The 20413-nt window shown below is 35.4% G+C and overlaps 1 pseudogene; it reads left to right on the forward strand.

Annotated features, from left to right (window-relative positions):
- The first annotated feature begins 828 nt into the window (after window positions 1-828).
- LOC120223175 lies at window positions 829-1333 on the forward strand (annotated as a pseudogene).
- Window positions 1334-20413: the final 19080 nt, after the last annotated feature.

Genomic DNA, 20413 nt, shown 5'->3' on the forward strand with positions numbered 1-20413 from the left:
TGGGTCCACTTCTGAGTTCTCAATTCTGTTCCATTGGTCTATGTGTCTGTTTTTGTGCCAATACCATACTGTCTTGAGGATGACAGCTTTGTAGTAGAGGCTGAAGTCTGGGATGGTGATACCTCCCGTTTTGGTTTTATTTTTCAGTATTACTTTGGCTATTCGGGGTCTTTTGTGGTTCCATACAAATTTTTGGATAGTTTGCTCTAGTTTTGAGAAGTATGCTGGTGCAATTTTGATTGGAATTGCTTTGAATGTGTAGAGTGCTTTAGGTAGTAATGACATCTTAACTATATTTATTCTTCCTATCCATGAGCATGGAATGTTTTTCCATTTCTTTGTGTCTTCTTCAGTTTCCTTCATAAGTTTTCTATAGTTTTCATCATACAGATCTCTTGTATCCTTGGTTAGGTTTATTCTGAGGTATTTTATGGTTTTCTGTGCAATTGTGAATGGGAGCACTGAGTTCTTTTAATTAAGGAAAGTAATATATCTCTGCATTCAGCTGGATCCTTTGTAATATCTCTGAGCAACATTTTACAGTTTTCAGTAAATGACTTACATGTCTCTTTTTAATTTTTCTAAATATTTTACATTTTTAAAATTCAATTTATTTACACTAAAAAACAAAGCAAAACAAAACAAAAATAGTTTGCTAATTTCTTTCATCTCCAATCCCCACTTCTGGGAACTATCAATTTGTTTTCCTTCTCCAGGAGTTTAGGTTTTAGATTTCCCTCATAAGAGAAATCATATGTTAGTTGTCTTTCTCTGTCTGACTTAGTTCACGGAGCATAATGTCCTTGAGATCTATACATATTTTCACAAATGGTTTATGGTTGTATAATATTCCATCATGTGGCCTTTCATGAAGATCATGTCAAAGTGAAGAAGGAAGCCCCTGTCCCTCCCAAAGCTGAAGTCAAAGCCAAAGTTTTGAAGGCCAAGGGAATGGTGCTGAAAGGCATCCACAGTCACGAAAGAAATTAGATCTGCACATCACCTACGTCCTCATGGCCCAAGACATTGTGTCTCCAGAGCCAGCCCAAATACTCTCAAAAGAGTGTCCCCAGGAGAAAGAAGCTTAACCACAATGCCATCATCAAGTTCACACTGACTACTGAGTCAGCCATGAAGAAGATAGGAGACGACAACACGCTTGTGTTCATCACAGATGTCAAGGCCAACAGGTGCCAGATCAAACAGGCTTTGAAGAAGCCCTATGCCATTGATGTGGCCAAGGTCAACACCCAATGGAAAGAAGACTGTTTCTCTTTTACTGTCTCCTGACTACAATGATTTGGATGTTGCCAACAAAATTGGGATCATCTAAACTGAGTTCAGCTGGCTAAATCTAAATATAAATTGTTACCATAAAAGTATTCCATTGTGTGTGTAGGTGTGTTTCTATATGTATGAATTATAGATTATAGTATACATATTATAATATACACATTTATATATACACACAAATATGCAAATATATAAACACACATATACATATGCACACACATCTCTACTTATATACACAAATACAAATATACGAGTACTTAGATATATATGCCACATTTTCTTTATTCATCCATCAAATGGACACTAGATTGTTTCCATATCTTGGCTATTGTAAATAATGCAGCAACAAATATGGGAGTGCAGATATCTTTTCAAATCAGTGTCTTCATTTTCTTTGCATAAATACCCAGTAGTGGAATTGCCGGATCAGGTGGTAGTTCTATTTTTGTTTGTTGAGGCAACTCTATGCTGTTTTCCATAGTGGATGCACCAGGTGACATTCCCAGAAATTGTGCATGAGGGTTCTCTTTCTCCACATCCTTGCCAGCACTTGTCATGCGTAGTCTTTTTGATAATAGCCATTCTAACAGATGTGAGGTGAGATCTCATTGTAAATTTGATTTGCATTTCCATGATTATTAATGAAGTAGAGCATCTTTTCATGTGCCTATTGGCCATCTGTATGCCTTCTTTAGAAAAAATGTCTATTCAGTTCATCTGCCCATTTTCTTCATTGAATTGTGGTTTTTTTTGCTCTTCAATTGTAGTAGGTTTTTATATATTTTGGGTGTTAGCCCCTTATCAGATATATGATTCACTAATATTTTCTTTTATTCAGTTGGTTGCCTTTTTATTTTGTTGATGGTTTTCTTGGCTCTGCCGAGTCTTTTTAGTTTGATGTAGTTCCACTTGTCTATTTTTGCATTTCTTGCGTTTGCTTTTGGTGTCAGATTCAAAAAACATCACCTGAGACCAATGTCAATGAACTTGATGCCGATGTGTTCTTCCAGGAGTTCTATGGTTTCAGGTCTTACATCCAAGTCTTTAATCTATTTTGAGTTAATTTTTGTGTATGATGTAACTTAATGACCTACTTTTATTTTTTTTGTATGTGGTTGTCCAATTTTCCCAACACCATTCATTGAAGGAAATGTCCATTCTCCATTTTATATTCTTAACTCCTTTGTCATAAATTAATTGGCCATACATGTGTGGGTTTATTTCTGGGCTTTCTATTCTATTCATTAATCTATGTGTCCAGTGTTTTTTTTTTTTTTTGCCAATAACATAATGTTTCAATTATTATAGCTTTATAATAGAATTTTAAATCAAAGATCATGATGCATTCATTTTGCTCTTCGTTCTCAAGACTTTTTTTGTCCGTGTAGGGTCTCTTATGTGTCCACACAAATTTTAGAATTATTTTTTGGGTTCTATTTCTGTAAAAAATGCTGTTGGAAGGTTTGAGAAGGATTGCATGGAATTTGTCTATTGCTTTAGATGACATGAACATTTTAACAATATTAATTCTTCCAAACTATGAACATGGGATGACTTTTCATTTGTTTGTGTCTCTTTGAATTTCTTTCATTAATGTCTTTTACTTTTAATACATGTGTCTTCTCCTTGGTTACATTAGTTCCTAAGTATTTTATTTTAGTTTTTGGTGCAACTGTAAAGGGGATTATTTTCTTAATTACCCTTTCTGATAATTCATCATTAGTGTATAGAAATGCAGTAGATTTTTTTCTGCATTGGTTTTTTTTATCCTGCAACTTTACTAAATTTATTAGTTCTTACAGGTTTTTTTGATGGGGTCTTTAGGGTTTTCTCTAATATAAGGTAATCTGCTAATGGTGAATTTTATTTCATCCTTTTTAATTTGGATGCCTTTTGTTTCTTTTTCTTGTTCAATGGCTATAGCTAGGTATTTATGTTGAATAAAAGTAGTGACAGTGGATATCTGTGTCTTTTTCTGATATTAGATGAAAGCTTTTCAGCTTCTCACTATTGGGTATGATTTTAGCTGTGGACTTTTCCTATATGCCATTTATTCATTTCTTGTAATTTATTTATTTTTAAAATGTTTATTTATTTTGAGAGAGAGAGAGAGAGAGAGCATAAGTGAGGGAGGGTCAGAGGGAGAGAATCCCAAGCAGGGTCCATGTTACATGGGACTCAATCTCACGAACCATGAGATCATGAACTGATGAACTCAGCTGAAATCAAGAGTGGCTCAAGCTACTGAGCCACCCAGGCACCCCTCATACCTGGCTTTTATTATGTTGACATATGTCCTCTCTATATCCACTCTGTTGAGATCTTACCATATATGGGTGCTATGGGGTGCCTGGGTGGCTCGGGTCCGACTTGGGCTCAGGTTGTGATCTCACAGTTCGTGGGCTCAAGCCCCACATCGGGCTTTGTGCTGACAGCTCAAAGCCTGGAGCCTGCTTCAGATTCTGTGTCTCCTTCTCTCTGTGCCCCTCCCCCCTCTCACGTTCTGTCTGTCTCTCTCTCTCTCAAAAACAAATAAACATTAAAAAATAATAATAAAACAAAAATCCCAGGATTTTTTTAAAACACAATCATGTCATCTTTAGTTTTTTAATTTTTTAATATTTTATTTATTTCTGAGAGAAAGAGAGAGAGAGAGATAGTGTGAGCATGGGAGGGTCAGAGAGAGATGGAGACACAGAATCCAAAACAGGCTCCAGGCTCTGAGCTGGTTGTTAGCACAGAGCCTGATGTGGGGTTCGAAGCCACAAACCATGAGATCATGACCTGAGCTGAAGTTGGATGCTTAACCAACTGAATCACCCAGGAGCCCCAATCATGCCATCTTTAAATAGAGAGAGTTTTGTTTTTCCCTTTCTGGTCTTGGTACTTTTTATTTCTTCTTTTTACCTTTTCCAATAGTTAGGACCTTTAGTATAAAGCTTAATAAAAAATGGTCATTGTGGGAATACTTATTTTATTCTTCCCACTGCATTGAAACATTAAATATTTTGTCTTTAAATAGGACATGACTGTAAGTTGTTTGTAGATGATGTTTATTAGATTGATGAACATGCTTTATATTAAAATTTTATAAACTTTTTATTTAAAAATTTTTGTTTTATTATTATTTTTTAATGTTTATTTGTTTTTGAGAGAGAGAGAGAGACAGACAGAACGTGAGAGGGGGGAGGGGCACAGAGAGAGGGAGACCCAGAATTTGAAGCAGCTCCAGGCTCCGAGTTGTCAGCACAGAGGCCAACACAGGGTTTGAACCCATGAACCCACGAACTGCGAGATCATGACATGAGCCAAAGGCAGACACTTAACTGACTCAGCCACCCAGGCACCCCTGAACTTTTTTATTGTTAATTTGTGTTGAGATCTGTGAAATGCTTTTTCTATATGTATCTAGATTATGGTTTTTTCTCTTATGTTCTATAAATATGGTAAACTATAACATTAATTGGAGACTCAAATGCTTTATTCTAATAGACGGACTTTATTATACTGAAACCATAATGGACAGTGGAAGAAGAAGATATGTGTTGATAGGGGCCCTGGAATTTCAGGCACAGGCTCTTTGCCTTTACACTCCTGTGTTGCACCAAAACTCTTTGCTCCAGGGTTTGCACCACTACCCGCTTATGTGAAGCACTTCTGTGATAGGAAGCCCCCAAGTCTGCTCATGGTCACATTCATTCAAGCTATATGACCAGCTTTAATATTTGAGCCCCTACATTTCCACCCCAACCCGTTTGCCTCCACTGAAACCTGGTGCAATCTCTAAATTTATTATTAATAAACAATGTTGGCAAGCCAAGAAAGTCTTCTCTGGAACACCTTGCATACAGATAGTTACAGAACATCAATGATCTTTAATTAATAGCTTCTGTAGCCCTGGATTAGAATCAGAAGCCCTAGAGATAAATCTGTGGTCAATCCCAACTAACTGAAGTCACCCAGTGATATGTCATTACATTAATGAATTCTTGATTGTGAATACAACCTTGCATACCTAGATAAACCCTATTTTTGTCCATCTTATACACAGTTTTGGATTCAGGTGGCAATAGTTCATGACAATTTTTTTATGTGTGGCCATGAGTGATTTTATTATTGTGATAATGCACTTGTCAGATTTTAGGGTTGGGGTTATGCTGTCCTCATAAAAAAAAAGTTGGAAAGTATTTCCTCTTCATTTGTTTAAATTCACCATTAAAACATGAGGGCCAGAAGTTTTCTTGGTGGAAAAGTTTTGGTAGCAAATTTATTTTATTTAATAGATATTGCACTTTTCAACTTTTCAGTTTCATCTTGTGTCATTTTCCTTCCTGTATCTTTCAATGGATTTGTCCATGTCATGTAAATTATAAAGTTTGTTTGGATGATGTGGTCACTATATTATTTTATTATACTTCTAATGGCGGCTGGTTCTGTAGTAATGACTTTTCCTTCACTGTTAATATTGGTCATTTTCTTTTTTTCCTTGCTCAATCTAGTTAACAGTTTGTTAGTTTGTTCATCCTTCACAGAACTAATTTTTGCTTTTGTTAATTTATCAACACTAGGAATTTTTTATGGACTTCATGTAAAGTCCATCAACAGAATAACATACTCCCATATATGTATATGTATAATGCTTAAAATGTTAAACGTTATACATAATCGTTATACTATATCAAATTTATATATATTTCATTAAAACCATGCATTTTACAGACATAATGAGAACAATATTGTCATTTATATTTATTCAGTTATTTACCATTTGTGATTCTTAACATTTCTTCTGAATATCTGAGTTTCACTCTTGTAGTATTTCTTTTCAACATGATGAAATTTGTCTACCATTTATTGTAGTGGGTGTGTTGTTTAGAAGTTCCTTTCATCTTGTTTAATTAAGAAATATGTCCTGAAGGATCGTTTCAACATATAGGATCCTGGATTATTTTCTTTCACTTTTGGCATCTTAACTGTGGTTTTCTTGTTTTTAAACTCATTATTTGTGAAGACGAGTGAGTCCATGTCATTAAAATTATTGTCCACCCTCCCTAGAGTGTCACTTTTCTCTGGCTGCTTTCAAGATTTTATCTTTGTTTTTCTTTTTCAGCCATTTGATACTAATGTGCCTTGGTATGCTTTTCACCATATTTGTCTTCTCTGGAATTTACTGAGATTCTTGAGTCTGTAAATCTACACCATTCACCAAAATTGAAAAACTTTAACAATTATTTCTTTAAATATTGTTCTCCTGTCCCCCTTCTCCCTCATCTTTCCTTCTTCAACTCAAGTTGCATGCATTTTAGAGAAATTAATCTTGATGTGTATGTATCTGAGGCACAGTTATTACTTTAGAGCTTTGTCTCTTTCTTCAGATTGTATCATTTCCATTGATTTATCTTTAGGTGGATTGATTTTCTTTTCCATTATCACCATTCTGCTATTAAGCCCATTCAGTAATTTTTACACTTTAGATATTACATCTTTTGGTCCTCCAATATCAGTGTGAGTTGCCTTCATATTTTCTGTTTCTCAGCTGAGTTTTCTGACTCTTCATTATTATGAGTGTATTTTCCTTTGTCTCATTGAGCATGGTAAAAAGAACTGCTGTAAATTCTTTGACAATTCCAACATTTGGACCATATCAAGATTGGCCTGTTTTTGGTGTTTTTCATTGAGAGTGGGTCGTATATTTTTGATACTTTAACTGTCAAATAAATTTTTATTGTCTTCAGGACATTATGAATATCCTGTTCTGGAGATTTATATATACATATAAAGATAAATACACACACACACACACACACAAACACACACTCCTCATGAGACTTTCATTGCTTTCGTTTTAGCATGCAGTTAGATTGGTTAGACATCAAAGGGTTTAATGTTGATTTTTTTCTAGTGCTGATTTTTTCCTTATCTGCAACTGCCAGCACCTCAGACCTCAGTCGATTATTCTAGTCCCCGCTGTGTTGTGGAGTCGCCCCGCACTGGTATCATCCTATGTTCCTTCTACGATGTAGGCAGAATTCATACACAAAGAACTGAAGCTCTCCTCAGCCTTTCCTCTTTCCAAGACTCCCCCTCACCTTATAGCAGTTGTGGCGCCCTGGTTTCTGTCTTTTTGAGGTCAGAGAGATGGTGAGTGCTTTTCCAGAGCTCTGTTGCCCTGTCACACTGTAACAATGGTCTTTGTGAAGGCCAAAGTCCCAAAGATGGAAAACTCATCCTGCTTTGTTCCTCTTCCAAGTGCTAAATACCTTCCCAAAGAGGCCCACTGTTTTTTGTTTGTTTTTGGTTTTGTTTATTTTTTACTCTCCAGAATCATCTGGTGACTGCTTTTTTGTGTTTTCCCCAGACTATAATTTCAATGGGAACTTACTCTGATGTATAATGAAAGCAGAGTCCTCTGGAAGGATTAAAAAAAATTGTGGGTGATGGGCATGGGGGAGGGCACTTGTGGGGATGGGCACTGGGTGTTATATGGAAACCAACTTGACAATAAACTATTAAAAATAAAATAAAATAAAGTAAATATAAAAAATGTGCGCCTTATAAAATAATTTATGTTCATTACTTATTAAAATAGAAAACGCACTAAAAATACAGTCTATGACTTCAATATCTCAAAATAACAACAAAATTTTTACATCTACTTTACATTTCATCTCTCTCTACATATATATACATGATACATAAAAACATATTTTTAAACAAATATGCATATTTGTTTATTTAGACATATTTTCCAACTTAAAATGCTTTGCCTATTCTTTATAGCCAAAAAGTATATACTATCATAATATACATGGTAATGCACTGATCTTTGACATACCATGTATCCTTTTTCCAATTGCAAATTACATGGAAGTAAATGTTTTTCTGTGGGCAAACTTATGAAGCTTAAAAGAGAAACTTTTCCAAAAGTACAAATGTGATCATGTTTTAATGGGTAACTAAAAGAATTGGGAAAAATAAACCTCTACCAATTATATAAAAGGTTAATGTATTTAGTCTTCAAATCACTTAATCAATACGAACATCTTTAAAGCCTATTAACTAGGCAAAGAATGAGAACACAGATTAGTAAATGCATATTGGTAACAAATATAATAATTAAGTATTCAGTCTCAGAATAAAGAAATATGAATAATATAGATTTATTGCTCCTGTGAAATTAGCAATTAAAAGAAAAATCTTCAGCATCAATGATGGTTACGCAAAATTTTTTTGTAAAGCACTTTGGCAAAATGCATTAAGAGTCTTATAATACTTAATCTTTTTAAAAACTCATTTATTTATTTTGAGAGAGAGTGTGTGAGCAATGGAGGTGCAGAGAGAGAAGGAGAGAGAGAACCCTAAGCAGGCTCTGCTCTGTCAGCCCAGAGCCCCACACAGGGCACCATCTCATGAGATCATTTCCTGAGCTGAAACCAAAGTCAGTTGCATAAGTGACTTAGGAACCCAGGCACCCCATAATATTTATTCCCTTTGACTTACTAATTTATTTTATTTAATGTTTTTTGTTTGTTTGTTTCTGAGAGAGAGAGAGAGAGAGAGAAAGAGCGTGAGCAGGGGAGGGTCAGAGAGAGAGAGGAAGACACAGTATCTGAAACAGGCTCCAGGCTCTGAGCTGGCTGTCAGCACAGAGCCCGACACAGGGCTCGAACCCATGAACTATGAGATCGTGACCTGAGCCGAAGTCGGAAGCTTAACTGAGTGAGCCACCCAGGCACCCCTGATCTACTAATTTCACTTCCTGGAGTCAATATTACAAAATAATTAAAAATATAGAACTTTTATGAAAAAATAATCTTTTACTTTTGTTAAATATGAAAACAATCTCAACATAATATTACAAGGATGTTGATCTAACTGACATTGAAATAAAATGCAGCCATTAATAAGAATGTTGACAAAATAACTTTAGTAATCTTTTTAAAAAGTTTATATTTTTAGTAAAGAGTGACTTGAGCAAAATACAAATTTTATGTAAACATAGTGAAATAAACAATAAAAAATTTTTAGTGTTTATCTCTATTTTGAGAGAGAGAGAAAGAGAGAGAGAAAGAGAGACAGAGAGAGACAGAGCATGAGCAGGGAAGGGTCAGAGAGAGACGGAGACACAGAATCTGAAGCAGGCTCCAGGCTCTGAGCTGTCAGCACAGAGCCCAATGTAGTGCTCAAACCCACAAACCATAAGATCATGAACTGAACTGAAGTCAGACGCGTAACTGACAGAACCACACAGGTGCCCCAAAATAAACTATTTTTAAAAAATCCATATAGATAACACCGGATGAAAGTACACAAAAAGTAACTGTCTTTGAACACTGGAATTAACAGTAATTTAAATTTTTTTCTATAATAAGCATGTATTAGATTTGTAATTTGAAAGTAATTTTTAAGTTTTATGTGACGTTTTGTTTCATTAACTTGCCAATATATTTTTAAAGACCTAATATAATCATGACATTAGCTCCTAGAATCAGGAATGAGATAAAGATGTTTGTTTAATCTAATCTTAGCAACAATTTTCTAGGTAACTTAGACAATAGAACAAGAAAAGCCAAAAAAAAGAGTGATATTTATATAAGAAGAAAGAAGAACCTGTGCAGATTATCTGATTTCGACTTAGAAAATGGAACCTATTTAATACGATAACAGAAACAAAAGATTAAAAAACCATACATGTCATTACACATTTGTCCAAACCAAACAGAATGTACACCAAAAGCAAACCCTAACGTAAACCACAGTCTATGGGTGATTATGACTTGTCAGCAATTGTAACAAATGTACATCTCTGGTCAGGCTATTGATAGTGGGAGAGGCCATTTATGTTTTGAGACAGAAGTTGTATGGGAAATCTCTGTACCTTTGACTCAATTTGGCTGTGAACCTAAAATTGCTCCAAAAATGTAAAATCGGGGGCGCCTGGGTGGCTCAGTCAGTTAATCATCTGACTTCAGCTCAGGTCATGATCTCAGTCTGTGAGTTCGAGCCCTGCATCCAGCTCTGTTCTGACAGCTAGTAGCCTGGAGCCTGCTTTGGATTCTGTGTCTCCCTCTCTGCCTGCCCCTCCCCCACTTGTGCTCTGTCTCTACGTCTCAAAAATAAATAAATGTAAAATTTTTTTTAAATGTAAAATCGTAAAAAAAAAAAAAAAAGGTAAAAGGAGACTTTAGGGGGTGCCTGGTTGGCTCAGTTGGTCAAGCATCCAACTTAGGCTCAGGTCATGGTCTAACAGTTTATGGGTTTAAGCCTCAAGTCAGGCTCTGTGTTGACAGCTCAGAACAGTCTCAGATTCTATGCCTCTCTCTCTGCCCCTACCTCACTCATGCTCTGTCTCTCTCTGTCTCAAAATAAAACATTAAAAAGTAAAAGTTACAGAAATACATATAGGACTATTGTGAAGCAAAATGAACATCAATACAAAGCAATATAATATGATATATATTTAATTATATATTAAAAATATATTCAACTATATACGGGAGTATATATTATAAATAGTTTACATAATATATTGTATATTAACTATATATGGCTATATATCGTTAATTAATCAGGTGATATTAGAATATAAAACACAATTTTCTCAATGAGAGAGAATAGGAAATTTCATTTATAGTGTAATTTCAAATGAGTAAGGAAAGACGGATTATTCACAATTGATGTTGTAACAGTTTCTATTTCTATGAGATAAATTACATCAGATGCACACCACAAAATGTATGCCAAAACTTTCATATAGATAAAAAAACAAAACCTGGCAAACTATAGGGTTAGAATAAAATAGTTCTATATTTAATACTACAAAAGGTCTTTCTAAGCAGAACATAAAACCTAGAATCCTCCTCCTGTGTAAGACTTCCAGGTTTGTGGGGCCCTTAGGTGGCCCAGTTGGTTAAGCAATCAACTCTTGATTTTAGCTAAGCTAAACCATGATTTCAAGGTTAGTAGATTCTAGCCCCATGTCAGGCTTTGTGCTGACAGTGGAGAACCTGTTTGGAATTCTTTTTGACCCTCTCCTGCTCTCTCTCTCTCTCTCAAAAAACAAACAAACAAGCAAACAAAAGAAACTTCCAGCTTTGATTAAATGCACAGAAAAACTTCATGAAAAAGTTACTTGAAGTTCAAAATCAAGCAACAAATGGGGCGCCTGGGTGGCTCAGCTGGTTAAGCGTCCGACTTCAGCTCAGGTCATGATCTCACGGTTTGTGGGTTCGAGCCCCGCGTCATGCTCTGTGCTGACTGCTAGCTCAGAGCCTGGATCCTGTTTCGGATTCTGTGTCTCATTCTCTCTCTGACCCTCCCCTGTTCATGCTGTCTCTCTCTCTTTCTCTCAAAAATAAATGAAACATTTTAAAAAATCAAGCAACAAATGGGAAAAATATATTTGTCATCTATTAATTTGATAACATATCCTAATATGTAAAAGTTTCCCACCAATCAATAAGAAAAAGACACACATACATTCAAACACACACACACACACACACACACACACACACACACACACAGTAGAAAAAAAGCAAGAAAGGGAATAAAAAGCAATTCTCAAGAGAAGAGTTGACCATATTTAGGTGAAACTGTGGTAGGATTATAACTAAGTTTTTTTTTAATAGTTTATTGTCAAGTTGGTTTCTATATAACACCCAGTGCTCATTCCCACAAGTGCCCTCCTTCATGCCCATCACCCACCTTCCCTTCCCTCCCATCGGCCCTCAGTTTGTTCTCAGCATTCAAGAGTCTCTCATAGTTTGCCTCCCTCCCTCTCCCCCACTATTTCCTCCCTTCTTCTCCCCCATGGTCCTCCATTAAATTCCTCCTAATCCTCCTATACGTGCAAACATATGGTACCTGTCCTTCTCTGCCTGACTTATTTCGCTCAGCATAACACCCTCAAGGTCCATCCACATTGCTACAAATGGCCAGATTTCATTCTTTCTCATTGTCATGTAGTATTCCATTGTATAGATGAACCACATCTTCTTGATCCATTTGTCTGTTGATGGACACTTAGGCTCTTTCCATGATTTGGCTATTGTTGAGAGTGCTGCTATGAACATTGGGGTCCATATGCATCAGCACTCCTGTATCCCTTGGGTAAATTCCTAGCAGTGCTATTTCTGGGTCATAGGGGAGTTCTGTTGTTAATGTTTTGAGGAATCTCCACACTGTTTTCCAGAGGGGCTGCACAGTTCACGTTCCCACCAACAGTGTAGGAGGGTGCCCGTTTCTCCACATCCTCGCCAGCATCTAGAGTCCTCTGATTTGCTCATTTTAGCCACTCTGACTGGTGTAAGGTGGTATCTCAGTGTGATTTTGATTTGTATTTCGCTGATGAGGAGGGACACTGAGCATTGTTTCATGTGTCTGTTGGCCATCTGGATGTCCTCTTTGGAGAAATGTTTTTGAGACAATTTCACATTCCCCAAACTTTATGAACTTACATACTCTTTTTAAAAATATTTTTATTATTTATTTATTTTTGAGACAGAGAGAGACAGAGCATGAGTGGGGGAGGGGCAGAGAGAGAGGGAGACACAGAATCGGAAACAGGCTCCATGCTCTGAGCTGTCAGCATAGAGCTTGATGCGGGGCTCGAACCCAATAACCATGAGATCTGACCTCAGCCAAAGTCGGACGCTTAACCAACTGAGCCACCCAGGCGCCCCTGAACTTACACACTCTTGGACTAAGTAATTCTACTTCAAAGAAATCGTTCTAGATGACAGTTATAATTTTGTTTGTAATAGAATTTGCAAACACTCTAAAGAATAATCAATAGCAGAATTCTTCAACAAATAATGATACATCGGTATCGTGGAGTCCTCTGCAGCTATCTGAAGGTCTGAGGCAGATATGGACATTATTAATGTAAACATAAACCAAAGTATACCTTAAAATAAAATAAGCATGTTTCAGAGATTAGAGTGTAGTAGCATCCCATTTAAACAATAATTGTAAACTAAACTAACTTTCCATCACCCGCTCAAATATTAATGTCTATATAAACATATTAAGCTTATAAATTTGGTTGCACTTTATTCCACAGGCACAGTACTCTGCCAGGTTGCCACATGAAGCTTCCACTATTGGCCAGAGATACTCAGTGAAACGGACGTTTTTGTGGTTCGTCAGGTCAAAATGCTAACTAAAAGAAGCAACATGCAAAAATGTTACATTCGTTATGGTTCCAAATAGTTCTTTTGCATTATTTAGTTTTCTGATATTGAGAGCAATTTTGCAGACTCTGCCACATCTTGACTTGGAGAGCACATCCTTGTTTGGGTTAGCTCTAAGAAGACTATACAGCTGTTTCAAGAATTATTTCAGGAGTGGTCAGATATTGCAGTTCCCAGCCTTTTGCCTGATGGATGACTTTCCCTTTCTGAAGATTGACGCATATTTTAGAGAACTGATTGCTTCAATTTTAAAATCACACATGATTCTGAGGGAAATTCATCTTGTCATTTACAGATACTTATTTTCCTTTTAAAATAGGTTAACATATTAATGAACCCTTAAAAATAAATGTTTCAGTCTTTGTCTCTGTGTACCCGTTTATGAACACTTTCAAATAACTGGTTGAAATCGTACTGAAATATATACTGAAGATGGATATTCTCCTTCCATTTCAGTTTGTTGAGCTCAAACACACCTCCCTCTCAAATGAATTGCCTTTGTGCTTTTGGGAAAGTTACTCAATATCTCTGGACATCTTTTATCAACTTCTTTTATCTTATCTGGAAAGTACAAACATTTAAGTTCTCATCTATCTCAAAGACACAGATTACAAGTGAGCAAGGGGGAAGATATTTATTTCTTAAAGGTTTTGTGACATATCAATACAATTGAGATGGCACCAATATTGCATGCCTCTCAGATACTGTATCTGCTATGCACAAAAAGTAAGTTTAAACTGCGTTTAGACATGAGGAGAAAGGCAGAAAATAAGTCTTAAGTGACTGTTTGGATACCAGAATTAGCATTTCAACTCTCTTACATAGAGCAACCAGGTAATATTGTTTATAGAATGTAGGATAATCAACTATTTGAGAGTGCTACAGCATCACACACATAAGAATGATTAATTCATTATACGTTCTACATAAAGACACTCTTTCTTCAACTTAACACTCAGATGAGGCATTCTAAAAAGAGCCCTTTGAAAGAAATTGAGAGCTAAAGATGCACATGGATTGAAAGTACAAGGCTGAGATATTTCAAGTGGTCTTCATGGTCTCACTGTATGGATACAACTTACCGAGAGACGAGGACTGGGCCTTCCAACGTAAAGTCTCTGATTATGGGCTGGAGTGACTTTCAGAGTCAGTAAGTGGAGAGATAGAGTGTACTTTGCTCCAAACGCCTAGGATTTTGTGGAATTCCAGATAAATGTACTGGGTGTATTAGCACAGAAAATTGATTATTTATTTATTTAAATGTTTATTTATTTTTGAGAAAACGCATGTGAGTGGGGGAGGGGCAGTGAGAGGGGGGCAAAAGATATGAAGGGGCGCTGTGCTGACAGCAGAGAGCCTGATGTGGGGCTTGAACTCACAAAACTGTGAGATCATGACCTCAGCTGAAGTCGGATGCTTAGCCGAGTGAGCCGCCCCGGTGGCCTTGATTATGGGTTTATTAAGTGGAGATAAGTAAGGTATTCCAGCCATTGCATGCCATCTAGGACATTTCAATCTATCGGCCTTGGGTATATGCGCTTCAAATAAATTGCAAGTATTTCATCTTGAAGGCACCGCTCATGTGTTATTAATACGAGGAATTAATGAAGTCTTGTGGAGCTAGATAGAGGGTTCAATAAGGAGGTGAGAAAAAAGTAAATTGAAGTGAAAGCCTAACTGAAATGAAGTGGGACCATTACTTTTCGTAAATCTGATTTTACCTCTGTGGTTTTTCAAGAGATGGAGTAGTCATCACCAAAAAAGAGAAACAAAGTAAGAGTGAAACAAGCATCAACAGATATGCCAGCAAGAAATCCCTTCGTAGCTGTAAACTCTTTTAAATGTTCATTTACTTACGTTTTGAGAGGGAGAGAGAATCAAGTAGTACAGAGAAACTCTGCCAGTACAGAGCCCAACATGGGGCTCGAACCAACAAACTGTGAGATCACAACCTGAGCCAAAATCAAGAGTTGGACACTTAACCAACTGAGCCACCCAGGCACCCCATAGATCTAAACTTTTAAAGTCAGAGTTGGGGTGGTGACACCAAACATTTATGAACACTGGATGTACTAAGGGTCTCTCTGTGTTTGAACAAGTACTGATTATTTGAATCAAAATATCTAGCAAGCTCTTGAAGTTACCTGGCCTGGAAACAATAGTTTTTATTTTTTTTCTATTTCCCTTGCCTCATATTAATTATTTTTTCGATATGATCTGGACTGACTTTGCTGTTATTATTGTTGTTCGTTTGTTTTTAAATCAGGATCTGCACAGGTTAGAAGAAGTGACACTATTCACTTCTGAGTGGTTGTAAAGGGCACAATTTGTGCTGTAAGTGTAGAATGTTCTACTCATGTCCTCACTCAGTGGTGGTTACAAACTGGGCCGACATATTTCCACCATAGTTAGAGGTGTATCTCCTCCTTCATGGCCTCTGAGGCTCCCTTTTGAGAATTCAGTTGAGTGCTGATAAGCACTTGCACATGAAAAATGTATCCAAGGTTGGGGAAAGAACAACTGGAAGATTAGAGTGACTAATGACCAACACTCCCAGAGAGAGATTAGTGGCTGCCAGGGACCAGAAGGAGGACAGAGAGGGAGTGACTGGTAATGGGTATGGTTCTTTATGGTTGATAAAATATTTCTAAAGTTAGATGTGGTGAGGGCTGCACAAGTATGAGTTAAACCAGTGAGCTGTAATCTTTAAAATTACAAATTTTATGGTTTGTGAATTACATATCAGTAAAGCTGTATTTTTGTAAATGTGCTATGTGATTAAAAATAAAGTTGAAGAGATTATATTAATATCAGAAAAAGTGGATTTCTGTGTAAAAAGTACTATAATGCATAATTTCATAATGATAAAGCTGCCAATTCATGAAGAGGACATATATAACATTACTAAACAATTCTTTTTTTGTTGTTATTTGTTTATTTATTTATTTTGAAAGGGAGAGAAAATAGGGAGGGACAGAGAGAGAGAGGGAGAATGCCAAGCAGGCTCTGTACTCTCAGTCTGAGGCCTGATGTGAGACTCAAACCCATGAACCATGAGACCATTACCTGAGCCAAAATACAGAGTCAGATTCTTAACGAACTGAGCCAAGATGGTCCTACTTCAAAATAAGTGAAGAAAAACTGTTAGAGCTGAAGAAGTGTACAAATGTATAGCTATCATCAGAGAGTTCAGTCCCTTACTTCAGTAAATTATACAAGTAGATAAAATAATAATAGTATTAAAGACTTGAACAAGAAAATCAACTAAGCAGAATGAAATAATATTTCCACACAACAGCAGAATGCACATTTTTTTAACTACACATGGACCAATGACCAAGATAGACTATATTCTGAGCCATAAAACAAGTCTCAGACTTAAAAAGATTCATGTCATATAAGATAGGTATTCTGAGCACAAACAAACTAAATGAGAACTCAAGATAAATTGGAGATTACAGAAAGATAAATTTTTTAAAAACACTCAAATTGTTGGAAGATAAACAATACACTTAAGGAATAAATTAAAATAGAAACCGGAAAGTTTTTATCAGAATGAAAATGAAAGCAGCAAATATAAACATTTGTGGGTTGGTACTAAAGCAATACTTAGAAAGAAAATTTATAGCCCTGAACACATTTGCTACAAAAAAAGAGAGAAAGATCTCAAATAAATAACATCAACTTTAACCTTAAGAAACTAGAAAAAGAAGATCAAATGAAGCACAAAGAAACAGAAGAAAGAAAATAATATGGATCAGAATAGAAACCAAGAAATAGAATAAAAATCAACAGAGAAAAAAATAAATATAATGAAAAGTTGTTCAATTAATCTTTACCTAGACTCACCAGGAAAATAGCAAGAAGACATAAATAAAGTCTTATTAGAAATGAGAGTGGTGACAGATATTATGGAGTTTACAGACATAAAAAATGATAAGAGAGTGTTACGAATCAATTTATGTAAGTAAACTAAAGACTTCATGAAATAGACCAATATTTGAAATTTACACAAAAAAATCCAATGTTCATTCAGACAGAAATGTGTAATCTGAATCTCCCTACATCTGTTAAGTAAATTGAGTTTGTAGTAAAGACAAAATCAAAACAATTTTCTGGCTCAGGTGACTCTATTAATCTGGCAAAGTATAACCGGAAATAATACCAATTCTACACAAGTTCCTCTAGAATATCAAATAGGAGGGAATATTTACCAGATTGTCCAGCGAGGTCAACATTTCCTTGATATTAAACTACATAAAGATATTATAAACAAACAAACAAACCTTGAATAAGAACTAGGGGGAAAATGTCACAGAAACATGGATGTAAAACTTCAAAGTACAATATTAACTAATTTTAATTTAATTTGTATGCATCAAATAAAAAGGATAATATATTATGACAAATGGGATTTATCTCAGGCAGGCATGTTTGGTTTAACCTTCAAAACTCAATTAATATCGTTCACCATATTAACAAACTAATATAATGAACATCTCAATTGATGCAGAAAAGTATTTAACAAAAAGCCCACATTTATTGTTGCTAAAATTCTCTGAACAAACTCCAAGTCAGATAACTCAACTAAGGGGGAACTTTGTACAATTCTTATATTAAAAAACAGGAAAAGATCTCAAATCAACAACCTAACTTTACAACTTAAGGGACTAGAAAAAGAACAGCAAACTATACTCAAAACTAGCATAAGAAAGGAAATAAACATCAAGGTAGAGATACTTGAAGTAGAAAATAGAAAAATAGTAGAAAAAAGTCAATGACACCATACGTTGGCTCTTTAGAAAGATCAACAAAATTGACAAACCTTAGGGTCTAAGAAAACAAAAAGAGGGAAGACTCAAATTAATAAAATAAGAAACGAAAGTGGCATCATTGCTCCTGATTCTAAGAATTAAAAAAATATATAAAAGTGTGCTATAAATAAGTCGTATGCCAACACATTGAATGAATAGTCTAGATGAAATGGACACATTCCTAAAAACACAAAACTGACCAAGACTAAATCATAAAGTAAGAGAAAATGTGATCAGACCTATAGCTAGTAAGGAGACTGAATAATAATGAAAAAATCTCCCAGCAACAACAACAACAAAATGTCCTGGACCTGATGGTTTCACTAATGAATTCTACCAAACATTTAAAAAGAACTAACACCAGGGTGCCTGGGTGGCTCAGTTGGTTAAGATTCCAACTTCAGCTCAGGTCATGATCTTGCAGTTTGTGAGTTTGAGCCCAAGCTGTGCTGACAGCCTGGAGGCTGCTTCAGATTTTGTGTCTCCTTCTCTCGCTGCCCCTCCCCCTCTCATGTTCTGTCTCTGTCTCTTAAAAATAAACATTAAAATTTTTTTTAAAAAATAAAATAAAAATAAAAAGAACTAACACCATTCCTTCTCAAAGTTTTCCAAAAATTGAAGAGAACAGGGCACTTCCTAATGCAGTATTACTTTAATACCAAAAACCAGACACAGATATTATAAGAAAAAGAAAACTACAGACCACTAGTCCTTACAAACCTTGATGTAGAACTCTTACCAAAATACTAGCAAACAGAATTTAACAGCATATTAAACAGTAGTCTATATACCATGACCATGTGGGATTTATTTCTGGAATGTAAAGATGGCCCAACATATAAAAATTGATTAAGGTAAAACCATATATTACCAGAACGAAGGGGAAAAATGCATGATCTCAATTGAGGAAGAAAAAGTATTTGATAAAATTCAACATTATTTCATGACTTAAAAAAGAAAAAGACTCACTAAGATACAAATAGAAAGACTCTACCTCAACTAAATAAAAGCAATATGTCTCTGTACCCACACAGGAACACCATATTCAATAGTAAAAAACTGAGAGTTCTTCCCGTAAGATCAGGAACAAGGCAAGGATGTCTGTTTTTATCTCACCTATCCAACATAATACTGAAAGAGGCAAGAAAAAGAAATAAGAGGCATCAAAAGTATAATGGAAGAAATAAAATTATTGCTGTTCACAGATGATATGATCTTATATGGAGAACACTCTCAAGATATCCTCCCTCCCCCCCACCTAAAAAAAGACCAACCTCTGTTAGAACTAATAAATAAACTCAGTCAAAGTGACAGGATATAAATTCAAAATACAAAATTCAGCTACATATCTATACACAAACATTGCACAATCTGAAATGGAAATTATGAAGGCAATTCCATTTACAGGAGCATTAAAAAGAAATATTCTGATTAGAATTCTGGATCAAAATAAAGACATTAGTAGAAAAATTGATGTTTGAATGAGTGTAGTATATTTTATTTTATCAGTATTATTTGCCTAGTTCCTACTTCCACAATTGTACTGTGGCTGTATAAGATGTAGATATAGGTTATACAAAACCTCTGTATTTTTTCTTGCAATAGATTTAAAATGTTTTAAAAATAAAATGTTGAAAAGACAGAAAAAGAGAGTAAAATACTTAGGAATTAACTAAGGTGGTGAAACACTTATACAATGAAAACTACAGAACAGTCCTGGAAAAAATTAAAGACGTCAGTGAATGGAAACAACTCCCATGTTCATGGATTGGAAAACTTAATATTGTAAAGATGCCAATATTATCAAAAGGAATCTATAAATTCAAATCAATCCCTGTCAAAATCTCAATGTTTTCTTTTTTTTTGCAAAAATAGAAAAACCCATCTTAAAATTCAAATGGAATATCAATGAACCAAGAATAGCCAATGGAATCTTGAAAAGAAGAACAAAGCTGGAGGATTCATACTTCCTGACTTTAATACTTATTACAAAGCTACAGTAATCAGAACAGTGTGGTACTAGCATAATGCAGACATATAGACAAATGCAATAAAATAGCACAGAAATAAACCCTTGCAAGTATGGCCAAATTATTATTTTTTTTCTTTTTA

The sequence above is a fragment of the Hyaena hyaena genome, unplaced genomic scaffold (assembly GCF_003009895.1).
Source record: "Hyaena hyaena isolate Hyena2069 unplaced genomic scaffold, ASM300989v1 scaffold_962, whole genome shotgun sequence".
NCBI classification, from domain to species: domain Eukaryota; kingdom Metazoa; phylum Chordata; class Mammalia; order Carnivora; family Hyaenidae; genus Hyaena; species Hyaena hyaena.